This window comes from Hyperolius riggenbachi, chromosome 7, assembly GCF_040937935.1.
Source record: "Hyperolius riggenbachi isolate aHypRig1 chromosome 7, aHypRig1.pri, whole genome shotgun sequence".
Lineage (NCBI taxonomy): Eukaryota > Metazoa > Chordata > Amphibia > Anura > Hyperoliidae > Hyperolius > Hyperolius riggenbachi.
This window is the reverse complement of record NC_090652.1, coordinates 278,188,490-278,201,168: the sequence shown is the minus strand read 5'-3', so window position 1 is coordinate 278,201,168 and position 12,679 is coordinate 278,188,490. Positions and strand designations below refer to the sequence as shown.

At 46.5% G+C, this 12,679-nt stretch overlaps 1 long non-coding RNA gene across 1 annotated transcript in view; it reads right to left on the bottom strand.

Moving 5' to 3' along the window:
* Positions 1-8,687, bottom strand: part of LOC137525855 (uncharacterized) — an 84,746-nt gene extending 76,059 nt beyond the window's left edge. Inside the window, exons 1-2 of the long non-coding RNA XR_011023035.1 lie at positions 8,502-8,687; positions 135-276 (exon numbers count right to left, since the gene is read on the bottom strand). This is a non-coding gene — a long non-coding RNA (uncharacterized lncRNA). The remainder of the gene's footprint in view (positions 1-134; positions 277-8,501) is intronic.
* Between the last annotated feature and the right edge of the window lie 3,992 nt (positions 8,688-12,679).

The window sequence follows — 12,679 nt, the reverse complement described above, 5'->3', positions numbered from 1 at the left end:
GTGGCCAAATACAACCAGGCCCTTTCAGCAGCCCTAGACATTGCTGCACCCCCCACATTCCGCCTCAGCCGTCCCATCAACCCCCAGCCCTGGCACAATGCACACACTCGCAACCTCCAAAAACAGACACGCACCTACGAACGCAAATGGAGGAAATCCCGCAGCAACTCCGACTTCTTGGCGTACAAGCAGGGCCGGGCCGAGGCATAGGCCGGAGAGGCTCCAGCCTCAGGGTGCAGTGTAGGAGGGGGCGCACAATTCATTCAGCTGTCATTCCTAATTGTGTTTGAAGCAGAAAGAAATAAGAAAAGGGGATACATTGCAATGACTGCAAGCCAGATAACTAGATATTAAGGTGTTGGGGAGGTTGTGGGCCCTGTGGCGCTTCTTAGTCTAATAGCAATCAGTGTGTGATGGCTGGGGTGGGAGGGATGGAGGGGCGCACTTTGGTGTCTCAGCCTTGGGTGCTGGAGGACCTTGTCCCAGCTCTGCGTACAAGGCCAACCTGCAGCTGTTCTATACCGCATTAACTGATGCTAAACAAAAATACTTTGCTGCCTTGATCGGATCCCAAGCCTCCAACCCTCGGCGCCTCTTCGCCACCTTCAACTCCCTCCTTAACCCCACCACTCCTCCCCCCACCTCCGCCCTCTCAGCCACTGATCTGTCCACCCACCTTACCGACAAAATAGCCAGCATCCGACGGGAAATCTCATGCCTCCACTCCACCACCTCTTCCTCCCCCACCAATACCTATTCCCCACCCCACCCACCACTCACTGCCTTTACTCCTATCACAGAGGACCAAGTCAGCCGTCTCCTAGCCACTTCTCCTGCCACCTCCAGCCCCCTAGACCCTGTGCCATCCAAATGCCTCCGTCCTCACTTCCCTGTTCTGACTCCTGTCCTCACCACTCTGTTTAACCTCTCCCTCTCCACGGGTACCTTCCCCTCTGACTTCAAACAGGCCACTGTACTTCCCCTACTTAAAAAACCATCACTAGACCCCTCACTTCCATCCAGCTACCGTCCCATCTCCTTACTCCCTTTTGCATCTAAACTCCTAGAGCGTTTAGTCCACCAACGCATGACCCATTACCTTGACTCCAACTCCCTGTTTGATCCCCTACAATCAGGATTTCGGCCAGGCCACTCCACCGAGACTGCCCTCACCAAGGTCGTCAATGACCTCACGCTTGCCAAGGCCGAAGGAAAATACACTATCCTTCTCCTTCTAGACCTCTCATCAGCATTCGACACTGTTGATCACTCCCTGCTACTCCAGTCCCTGCAATCTGTGGGTATCCAAGACCGTGCCCTAGCATGGTTTTCCTCCACCTCTCAAATCGCTCCTTCAAGACCTCCTTCAATGGTTCCTCCTCAACCTCCTTCCCACTTTCAGTTGGGGTCCCCCAAGGCTCCGTTCTTGGTCCCCTGCTGTTCTCCATTTACTCCGCCTCCATCGGAAAACTCATCTCCTCTCTGGGTTTCAACTATCACCTATATGCAGATGACACCCAGATTTACCTCCATACCACTGACCTCTCCACCACCACCATGGAGAAGGTATCCTCTGGTCTCTCAGCTATTTCATCGTGGATGTCTGCCAGGTTCCTAAAATTAAACCTGGATAAGACTGAGCTCCTAATCTTCCCGCCCCGTGCTGCTTCACCTCCCACTGACCTCTATGTCACTGTCAATGGCACAATCATTCATCCAACCACACAAGCCCGCTGCCTGGGTGTCACCCTAGACTCGGCCCTCTCCTTCACCTCCCACATCCAAACTGTAGCTAGAGCCTGCTATTTCCACTTACGCAACATCTCCAAGATCCGGCCTTTCCTGACCCCAGACACTGCCAAACTCCTTGTCCATGCCCTCATCATCTCCCGCCTGGACTACTACAACTCCCTCTTGTCAGGCCTTCCTCAAAACCGCATCGCCCCCCTAAAATCCATCATGAACGCAGCAGCCAGACTCATCTACTCCTCCCACCGCTCTGTCTCCACAACTCCCCTACGCAAATCCCTTCATTGGCTTCCAATTCACTTCAGAATCAGCTTCAAGATCCTATGTTTGGCATACAAATCCTTACACAAGTCCTGCCCAACCTACATCTCTGACCTGGTCAGCAGATATACACCTGGCCGCCCACTTCGCTCCTCCAACGACCTCCTCTTAACCACCCCACGCATCTCGCATTCCCATGCCAGACTGCAGGACTTCACTAGAGCTGCCCCTATCCTGTGGAACTCTCTCCCGCTGCCCATCAGGCTCGCTCCCACCTTCAACACCTTCAAAAAAGCACTCAAAACTCACTTCTTCAAGGAGGCCTACATCAACTCAACACTACCCTAATCCTTTCTGCCAATAACTTCTTGATGCACCCCCTCCTTTTGTGTCACCAGCCCCTCCCTCTAGATTGTAAGCCTTTGGCAGGGCCCTCTTCCCTTGTGTATCATACTTGACTGTGTGCACTTTACCCAGAATTTGGAACTGGTAATTTTTTACCACTACCATTCCAGTTTATGATCTGGCATTGTACTATTATCTGCATTGTGTTGCGTATCTTATTGCTATTACCTGTATTGTTGTATCTATGGTCTGTTACCTGTATTGTTCTGTCAACCCTGTTATCATTGTCTGTAATCCTATTTATTGTACAGCGCTGCGTAATATGTTGGCGCTATATAAATCTAATAAATAATAATAATAACCTAATCTTGTGCTACCACCCATGTCTAGTACGATATTGTGGTTCCCAGAATGACCGATGAATAGCTGTTATGGAGATGTGCACAGTAGGGACATTTTCAAGCTTTACTTGGGGCTCTGGGCATGTGAGCTGAACATGTAGAAAGATACACCCCTTATTTAATTCCAGGATGAATATCTCTGCAACCATAGACCCCAGATTTGCAGGGTAGGGAGGTAATGCACCAGAACCACTTCCTTGCCCATTTTCTAGGCTAGCAATATGTCTGTATAGCCTTGTCTCTCTGATGTCGCCCCAGGGAAGAGTTCCCGATCAGCAGACATTACAATTACAGCTGGGATTAGTCACAGATGAGGGGGAATTAGACAGGCTAAACTCTCTAAATACATACAAGGGTGCATTTCTCTCTGTTTTCCTTCTGTCCTGTGCAAGAGTTCAGGTCCACTTTAAAGGATACCCGAACTGACATGTGACATAATGAGATAGACATGTGTATGTACAGTGCCTAGCACACAAATAACTATGCTGTGTTCCTTTTTTTCTTTCTCTGCCTGAAAGAGTTAAATATAAGGTATGCAAGTGGCTGACTCAGTCCTGACAGGAAGTGACTACAGTGTGACCTTCACTGATAAGAAATTCCAACTATAAAACACTTTCCTGATAGAAAATGGCTTCTGAGAGCAAGAAAGAGGTAAAAAAAAGGGAAATTTCTTATCAGTGAGGGTCACACTGTAGTCACTTCCTGTCTGAGTTAGGACTGAGTCAGCCACTTACATACCTGATATGTAACTTTCAGGCAGAGAAAGAAAAAAAGGAACACAGCATAGTTATTTGTGTGCCTGGCACTGTACATACACATGTCTATTTCATTATGTCACATTTCAGTTCGAGTATCCTTTAAGTACCTAGTCAAGATCTAGACACTGGTCACTTCTTGCACTACAGGATCTTCTCAGAGAGATCCAGCCTATGCCCCGCCCCCATATGGTCTTATAAGCAGGATGAAGCAACCCAGGCGGCAGCAGCAGCCCCACCTACACAGCCTGAAACTGACTGATAAACTCATCTGCTTCTGGTCATGTGCTGAAAAATTTAAAGCAGGATTTTAAACAGCAGAGACCTAATTTCACACAATCCAAAGTAACATATGAGCCCTCTGATTACTTCTATGGTATCATCGGTGCTTCAGAGATGTGGTTTAAGCAAAGGTTTGTTTAACCACTTGAGGACCGCCCCCAGCCGATGGGCGGCGGCAAAGTCCGGGTCCAAACGACCGCAATACGCCCATCGGCGGGGGCGGCTGCGGGAGTGGCTATGCGGCGATCGCGTCATTCGTGACGCGATCAGCCGCCGGGGACTCGCTCCGCCCACCGCTCGTAGTAACCCGCCGGCCGTTCGGAAGCGCCGGCGGGTTACTAGCACCCGGATCGCCTCTGCACATATGTATAATAGGCTTTGTAATGTATACAAAGCCTATTATACTGGCTGCCTCCTGCCCTGGTGGTCCCAGTGTCCGAGGGACCACCAGGGCAGGCTGCAGCCACCCTAGTCTGCACCCAAGCACACTGATTTCCCCCCCCCTGCCCCCTGATCGCCCACAGCACCCCTCAGACCCCCCCCTGCCCACCCCCCAGACCACTGTTTGCACCCAGTCACCCCCCTAATCACCCATCAATCACTCCCTTTCACTATCTGTCAACGCTATTTTTTTTTTATCCCCATCCCTGCCCACTACCCCCTCCTGATCACCCCCCACCCCTGAGATTCTCCCCAAAACCCACCCCCCCCCCGTGTACTGTATGCATCTATCCCCCCTGATCACCTGTCAATCACCCGTCAATCACCCGTCAATCACCCCCTGTCACTGCTACCCATCAATCAGCCCCTAACCTGCCCCTTGCGGGCAATCTGATCACCCACCCACACCAATAGATCGCCCGCAGATCCGACATCAGATCACCTCCCAAGTGCAGTGTTTACATCTCTTCTCTCCTCTAAACACCCACTAATTACCCATCAATCACCCATCAATCACCCCCTATCACCACCTGTCACTGTTACCCATCAGATTAGACCCTAATCTACCCCTTGCGGGCACCCAATCACCCGCCCACACGCTCAGATTGCCCTCAGACCCCCCCTTATCAATTCGCCAGTGCAATATTTACATCTGTTATTCCCTGTAATAACCCACTGATCACCTGTCAATCACCTATCAATCACCCCCTGTCACTGCCACCCATCAATCACCCCCTGTCACTGCCACCAATCAATCAACCCCTAACATGCCCCTTGCGGGCAATCTTATCACCCACCCACATCAAAAGATCGCCCGCAGATCCGACATCAGATCACCTCCCAAGTGCAGTGTTTACATCTCTTCTCTCCTCTAAACACCCACTAATTACCCATCAATCACCCCCCATCACCACCTGTCACGGTTACCCATCAGATTAGACCCTAATCTGCCCCTTGCGGGCACCCAATCACCCGCCCACACCTCAGAACGTCCTCAGACCCCAGCCCTGATCACCTCGCTAGTGCATTGCTTGCATCTATTTCCCCCCTCTAATCACACCTTGAGACACCCATCAATCACCTCCTGTCACCCCCTAGCACACCTACCCATCAGATCAGGCCCTAATTTGCCCTGTGTGGGCTCCTGATCACTCGGCCAAACCCTCAGATCCCCCTCAGACCCCCTTCCGATCACCTCCCCAGTGCATTGATTGCATCTATTTTCCCCTCTAACCGCCCCCTGAGACACCCATCAATCACCTCCTGTCACCCCCCTAGCACTCCTATCCATCAGATCAGGCCCAAAACATCCTGTCATCTAAGAGGCCACCCTGCTTATGACCGGTTCCACAAAATTTGCCCCCTCATAGACCACCTGTCATCAAAATTTGCAGATGCTTATACCCCTGAACAGCCATTTTGAGAAATTTGGTTTCCAGACTACTCACAGTTTTGGGCCCGTAAAATGCCAGGGCAGTATAGGAACCCCACAAGTGACCCCATTTTAGAAAGAAGACACCCCAAGGTATTCTGTTAGGAGTATGATGAGTTCATAGAAGATTTTATTTTTTGTCAAAAGTTAGCGGAAATTGGATTTTTATTGTTTTTTTCACAAAGTGTCATTTTTCACTAACTCGTGACAAAAAATAAAATCTTCTATGAACTCACCATACCCCTAACGGAATACCTTGGGGTGTCTTCTTTCTAAAATGGGGTCACTTGTGGGGTTCCTATACTACCCTGGCATTTTAGGGGCCCTAAACCGTGAGGAGTAGTCTAGAATCCAAATGCCTCAAAATGACCTGTGAATAGGACGTTAGGCCCCTTAGCGCACCTAGGTTGCAAAAAAGTGTCACACATGTGGTATCGCCGTACTCAGAAGAAGTAGTATATTGTGTTTTGGGGTGTATTTTTACACATACCTATGCTGGGTGGGAGAAATCTCTCTGTAAATGGACAATTGTGTGTAAAAAAAAATCAAACAATTGTCATTTACAGAGATATTTCTCCCACCCAGCATGGGTATGTGTAAAAATACACCCCAAAACACATTATACTACTTCTCCTGAGGACGGCGGTACCACATGTGTGGCACTTTTGTGCACCCTAAGTGCGCTAAGAGGCCCAAAGTCCAATGAGTACCTTTAGGGCCCGTTCACACTGCACGCGTTTCCAGCCGCGTTTTGGAAACGCGTGCAGGTGGCCAAAACGCACGACATCAGACATTGCATAGAGTGCAATGTCTGATGTTCACACTGCATGCGTTCCGGACCTGTGCGGTCCGGGGACGCATGCTGCACGCAGATTTTGCAAAAACGCGTGGCTGTCCCATTCACTTTCAGTGATGGGGTCAGCCACGCAACGCACACAAACGCGGATGGCCATGCGTTCGTACGCGTTGCGGTCCGCACGCGTTTCCGCACGCATGGCCATCCGCATTTCTGATCTGAACGGGCCCTTAGGATTTCACAGGTCATTTTGCGACATTTGGTTTCAAGACTACTCCTCACGGTTTAGGGCCCCTAAAATGCCAGGGCAGTATAGGAACCCCACAAATGACCCCATTTTAGAAAGAAGACACCCCAAGGTATTCCGTTAGGAGTATGGTGAGTTCATAGAAGATTTTATTTTTTGTCACAAGTTAGCGGAAAATGACACTTTGTGAAAAAAAACAATTAAAATCAATTTCCGCTAACTTGTGACAAAAAAAAAAATCTTCTATGAACTCACCATCCTCCTAACGGAATACCTTGGGGTGTCTTCTTTCTAAAATGGGGTAATTTGTGGGGTTCCTATACTGTCCTGGCATTTTAGGGGCCCTAAACCGTGAGGAGTAGTCTTGAAACGAAATTTCTCAAAATGACCTGTGAAATCCTAAAGGTACTCATTGAACTTTGGGCCCCTTAGCGCAGTTAGGGTGCAAAAAAGTGCCACACATGTGGTATCGCCGTACTCAGGAGAAGTAGTATAATGTGTTTTGGGGTGTATTTTTCCACATACCCATGCTGAGTGGGAGAAATATCTCTATAAATAGACAATTGTGTGTAAAAAAAATAAAACAATTGTCATTTACGGAGATATTTCTCCCACCCAGCATGGGTATGTGTAAAAATACACCCCAAAACACATTATACTACTTCTCCTGAGTACGGCAATACCACATGTGTGGCACTTTTTTGCAGCCTAACTGCGCTAAGGGGCCAAAAGTCCAATGAGCATCTTTAGGCTTTACAGGGGTGCTTACAATTAGGCACCCCCCAAAATGCCAGGACAGTGAACACACCCCACAAATGACCCCATTTTGGAAAGTAGACACTTCAAGGTATTCAGAGAGGAGCATAGTGAGTCCGTGGCAGATTTCATTTTTTTTTGTCGCAAGTTAGAAGAAATGGAAACTTTTTTTTTTTCTTTTTTTTGTCAGAAAGTGTCATTTTCCGCTAACTTGTGACAAAAAATAAAATCTTCTATGAACTCACTATGCCTCTCACTGAATACTTTGGGATGTCTTCTTTCCAAAATGGGGTCATTTGGGGGGTATTTGTACTATCCTGGAATTTTAGCCCCTCATGAAACCTGACAGGTGCGCAGAAAAGTCAGAGATGCTTGAAAATGGGAAAATTCACTTTTGGCACCATAGTTTGTAAACGCTATAACTTTTACCCAAACCAATAAATATACACTGAATGGTTTTTTTTTTATCAAAGACATGTAGCAGAATAACTTTCGCGCTAAAATGTATAGGAAATTTTACTTTATTTGAAAAATGTCAGCACAGCAAGTTCAAAAAGTCATTTTTTTGCCAAAATTCATGTCTTTTTTGATGAATATAATAAAAACTAAAACTCGCAGCAGCAATCAAATAGCAGCAAAAGAAAGCTGTATTAGTGACAAGAAAAGGAGGTAAAATTCCTTTAGGTGGTAGGTTGTATGACCGAGCAATAAACCGTGAAAGCTGCAGTGGTCTGAATGGAGAAAAAGGCTCTGGTCCTTAAGGGGCGAAAAGACTGTGGTCCTCAAGTGGTTAAAATGCAAAATTACCTATTTTTTTTGCAGTGGGCATATCAGGTTAGATCACAGCCTGCTAATCATTTGTAATCACTTGTTTCATTTATTTGAAATATACTTTTTCATGTGTTTTTTTTTTGCCAGGATATTTGTAAAAACACATTAAGAAATGACTTATGATCCCCCCTCGCGCAATGCTGTCCTCCGACGCTTAATAATTAAAATGCAATTTAAAAGCCATAAAAGTAGCAGAGATCCTTACCTAACCGCCTTTAATGGTATTATCATTCAAATGTAATTGTAAAGGATTTGTCCGTCCCTCTCAATAAATCTAAGCAGAATAAATTCTCCCATTCCACAATAGGCTTCCTTGTTGCCGGGGAACTTTCATCTCGCCCCGTCCAGCCCGCCACAAGAGGAGAAGCTTCTCTGTGCTGAAAGGGAAATATTTCTGCTCATAGACTGCGCTAAAGTGTTCATTATTCATCCTGAAATAAGCTATTATTTTCAGCTGACTGCCTTCATTGTTGGGATTTATTTGTCTCGGAGTGACGGTCTGCGATTCGCCAGATGGGGGGACGATTTCTGACCTGCGGTTACCTAGCTCTCATACAAAGCGCTGCCTGAACAGGAGAACGCGCTATATTGGAGTCGCGGCTCTCATCCTTCGCACCTCTCATCAGTTCCCGAGCGTGGTTTCGTACAGGGCGGACAAAGGCGGTAATTGAATTGCAATAATAGGAGACACCTTTTGACACACATCGCAGAGAGTCTATGGATGTGCGGGCGTCACAATGGAGCAGGCAATATTTTCTTGAGCTGCTTGCTGTCATTAATCACAATAAGGGGAGGATAAGGGCCTTCTGAAGTATGACATCATTTGTCTTCCATCTTTAGTAGTTGTCGGGAGGAAGTTAGCGGTGTGTTACAGAAGGAGACTGTGGATAATTATTATTATTTATATAGCACCACAGCCTCTGTATCCCTGCACAGAGTGCAAAATACACGACACTGGGCAACAACACGTTTACAGATCAACAACAAGGGAAAGAGGCGCCCTGATATGATAAAAGCATCTAAAATCAGCTTAAATCGATAGAAAATATGAGGTGGCTTACCTCAATGACGAAAATCTCAGTAATAAATAGAAAAGATTTTTATTATTAGCACAGGCAACGCGTTTCACGGGTCTCAGCCCGCTTCATCAGGCCTATAGCAGTGCCAAATAGAAGAAATCATTCAGCATAGGCAGCCTCACGTTTACAGATAGTACATTCACCTTGTGCTTGCGTGGGGTATCACCCTGGCGCTCTGGTTTCTTCCAATATCCCAAAACATAGTGATAGGTTAATTGCACCACCGCCACACCTCCAACTGTGCCCCCACCACACCCCTCACCATGCTTATCACTGAGAATTCAGCATCAAAAAGATGTAGATTTATCATTCAAATCAAACTACTCTGGTCCTTCTATTATGATTAGTTTTTCTTTATTTTAACATTTGAAAAAAATAAACATTTCTATTTGATTGATGGGAATAAAGTTTGGGGGAGATGACTATACTTGTGAGGAAGACATGGCTTAACTCGTGGAGGGCGTGGCCACACATGTAGGGAGGGCACAGCTTTACTTGTGGGGGATCATGATTCTACTTGTGGGAGACATGAAGCATAGTTGTGGGGTTGGCATGGCTACACTTGCATGGTAATACTTATGAGGGGTATGGCCATACTGGTGGGTAAGGCTTGGCTCTACCTAAGGGGAAATTAGCCATACTTGTGGGGATGTCATTGCTATAATTGCATAGGACATGGCCATGCATGTGGGGAAGGCATGACTTTACTTGTGGAAAACAGCAAATGGAGATCCGCACCACCTCGCTGGATGAATCTTGTTTTATTAGTTACAAAAAGACATACATATTAAAAAGAACCATGGGGCACTTGTGGAAAAAGCATGGCTATACTTTTGTGGGACATGGCCAGGGTCGGACTGGGCCACAGTAGTACAGTTTTTTCCCTCGGTGGGCCCCCCTCCAGGTCTCTGGTGGGCCCCCCCCTCATTGTCTGACAGAGCTCCAATTGCTGCCTGCAGCACAAAAATTATCTTCTCAGTGCTGTAATCACTCATGCTGAGAGCAGTGGCATAGCTAAGGAGCTGTGGGCCTCGATGCAAATTTTACAATGGGCCCCCCAAGCACTCTATACATAACAATTGATACGACGCACAAAAACCTGCCAATGGCAACTACAGTGTCAGAGGTGCAAGAATTGGATGGGAAATAGCTTGTTAATGATTACCACTGTTCAAAGTATCTATAGAAGTGATTATTATGAGCAAAGGACCAATAGGGAGGTAATACTGAAGTTGAGGGAGGGCCCTTTGGGGCCCCTTTGGCCCAAGGGCCCCGGTGCGGTGGTAACCTCTGCAAAGTAGGACATTACTTTATATTGAAGGAGGGGACTCTATGCAAAGTTTTGCTGGGCAGCAGTGTCTCTGAATTACAATGCTGCTAAGATCATGTACATTTGGCCTTGTCCATAATACATCATGACCACACCCACCTTCCAGTGCATGGTCACGCCCTTTTTTCACCGCAATCATGGGATGTGTGGGCCCCAAGTTGAAATTTCTTTGGTGGGCCCCCAGTGTCCCAGTCCGACCCTGGACATGGCCATACTTGTGGTGAAAGCATGGCTCTATTTGAGGCTATGCATGGCTATACTTGTGGAGCAGGTGTGTCTATACTTGTGGTGGAGAAGGCATAACTTTACTTGTGAGAAAAGCATGGCTATACTCATGTGGGACATAGCCATACTTGTGTGAATAGCATGGCTGTACTTGAATGAGGACATGGCCATATTTGTAGGGAGGGCACTGCTATACTCATGGGAACTTGAGAGGAATTCAAGTCTATACTCATGGGAAAGCAAGGCTGTACTTGTGGGGGACATTTCCATACTTGTGGGGATTGGAAGTCATGGCTATACTCATGGGAAAATGACCATACTTGTAGGGAAAGCAATGCTGTACTTGTAGGGGACAAGGCAATTCTTGTTGGGGGACATACCAACAGTAATAGGGAGATCATGCCTATACTTGGAGTGTTTCTTGCATTGACTTTTACTTGAGTTTAGGCATGTTCCGCATTAAAATGGCCGACTTAAAGAGGAACTCCAGTGAAAATAATGTAATAAAAAAAAAGTGCTTAATTTTTACAATAATTATGTATAAATGATTTAGTCAGTGTTTGCCCATTGTAAAATCTTTCCTCTCCCTGATTTACATTCTGACATTTATCATATGTCACATGGTGACATTTTTACTGTTGGCTGGTGATGTCACTGGAGGTAGCTGCTACTTGCTTTTTTGGCAGTTGGAAACAGCTGTAAACAGTTATTTTCCACAATGCAACAAGGTTCACAGACAGGAAACTGCCAGGACCATGGTCCTCACAGTTTCCTGTGGGAGGGGTTTCACCACAATATCAGCCATACAGAGCCCCTGATGATCCGTTTGTGAAAAGGAAAACATTTCTCATGGCAAAGGAGGTGTCAGCTACTGATTGGGATGAAGTTCAACTCTTGGTCACGGTTTCTCTTTAAACTTGAGATTTACTTTATTATAAACATATACTGTATATAGCAAATCCATATTTTTTTCTCTGCACTGAATCTGTGCCTCTCTCTACAGTATTACAGAATGCGACTTGAGTGAAAAATCCAAGAAGTGCGTAATTTAGAGATCTACTTAAACGCGCTCTATCGGAAGTCCTGTTGAGATGCATAATTTTCTGAGCGACAAAGTGCGCAATAACGGCGGCACAAAGAGGCTTGTCACTATGGGAATCCTCGTCCTAGCCTATTTACTAATCTGCTTAAACACTTGTTCTCTTGTGGGTGGCATAACCCCGGGTCAAGTGCACGGAGCTGACAATTGTTGTCGTGTGGGCGGTGATCTCCGGAGCCCGTACGTCTTCACATATGAAGTCACTTTATTCACTGGGTAACAAGCCTCTCTCAGTCACGGCTGTGCCAGAGCCAGGGAAAGGGGTGAATCATGGAATTCCCGGCACATGACAATGACTTTGTAGAGTAACGTGCTCTGCAGATTTATGCTACACAAAAGCCATGAAAGCGCTGCATTGTGCTAAAAAACGCAACTGCAGGCAAAAAGGAGGAAAACAAAAACAGCAATAACGTAAGCCATAAAAATAACTGCTTGTTTATATCAGCGTTTTATATTTGGATGAAAATTTGGCAGGAAAAAAAAAATTCAGAGCGTTCTCAGCCTGTTATAACCCCTGTTTATTGCACAACAGTGTCCTTCAGGCTGAAACCAGATTTGTAGCGCAAAGGAATTAATCAGGAAATATGCGACATGCATACACAGCGCACATCAATTATACCGGCGTTACTCAAACTAAGTACCGTATGTAA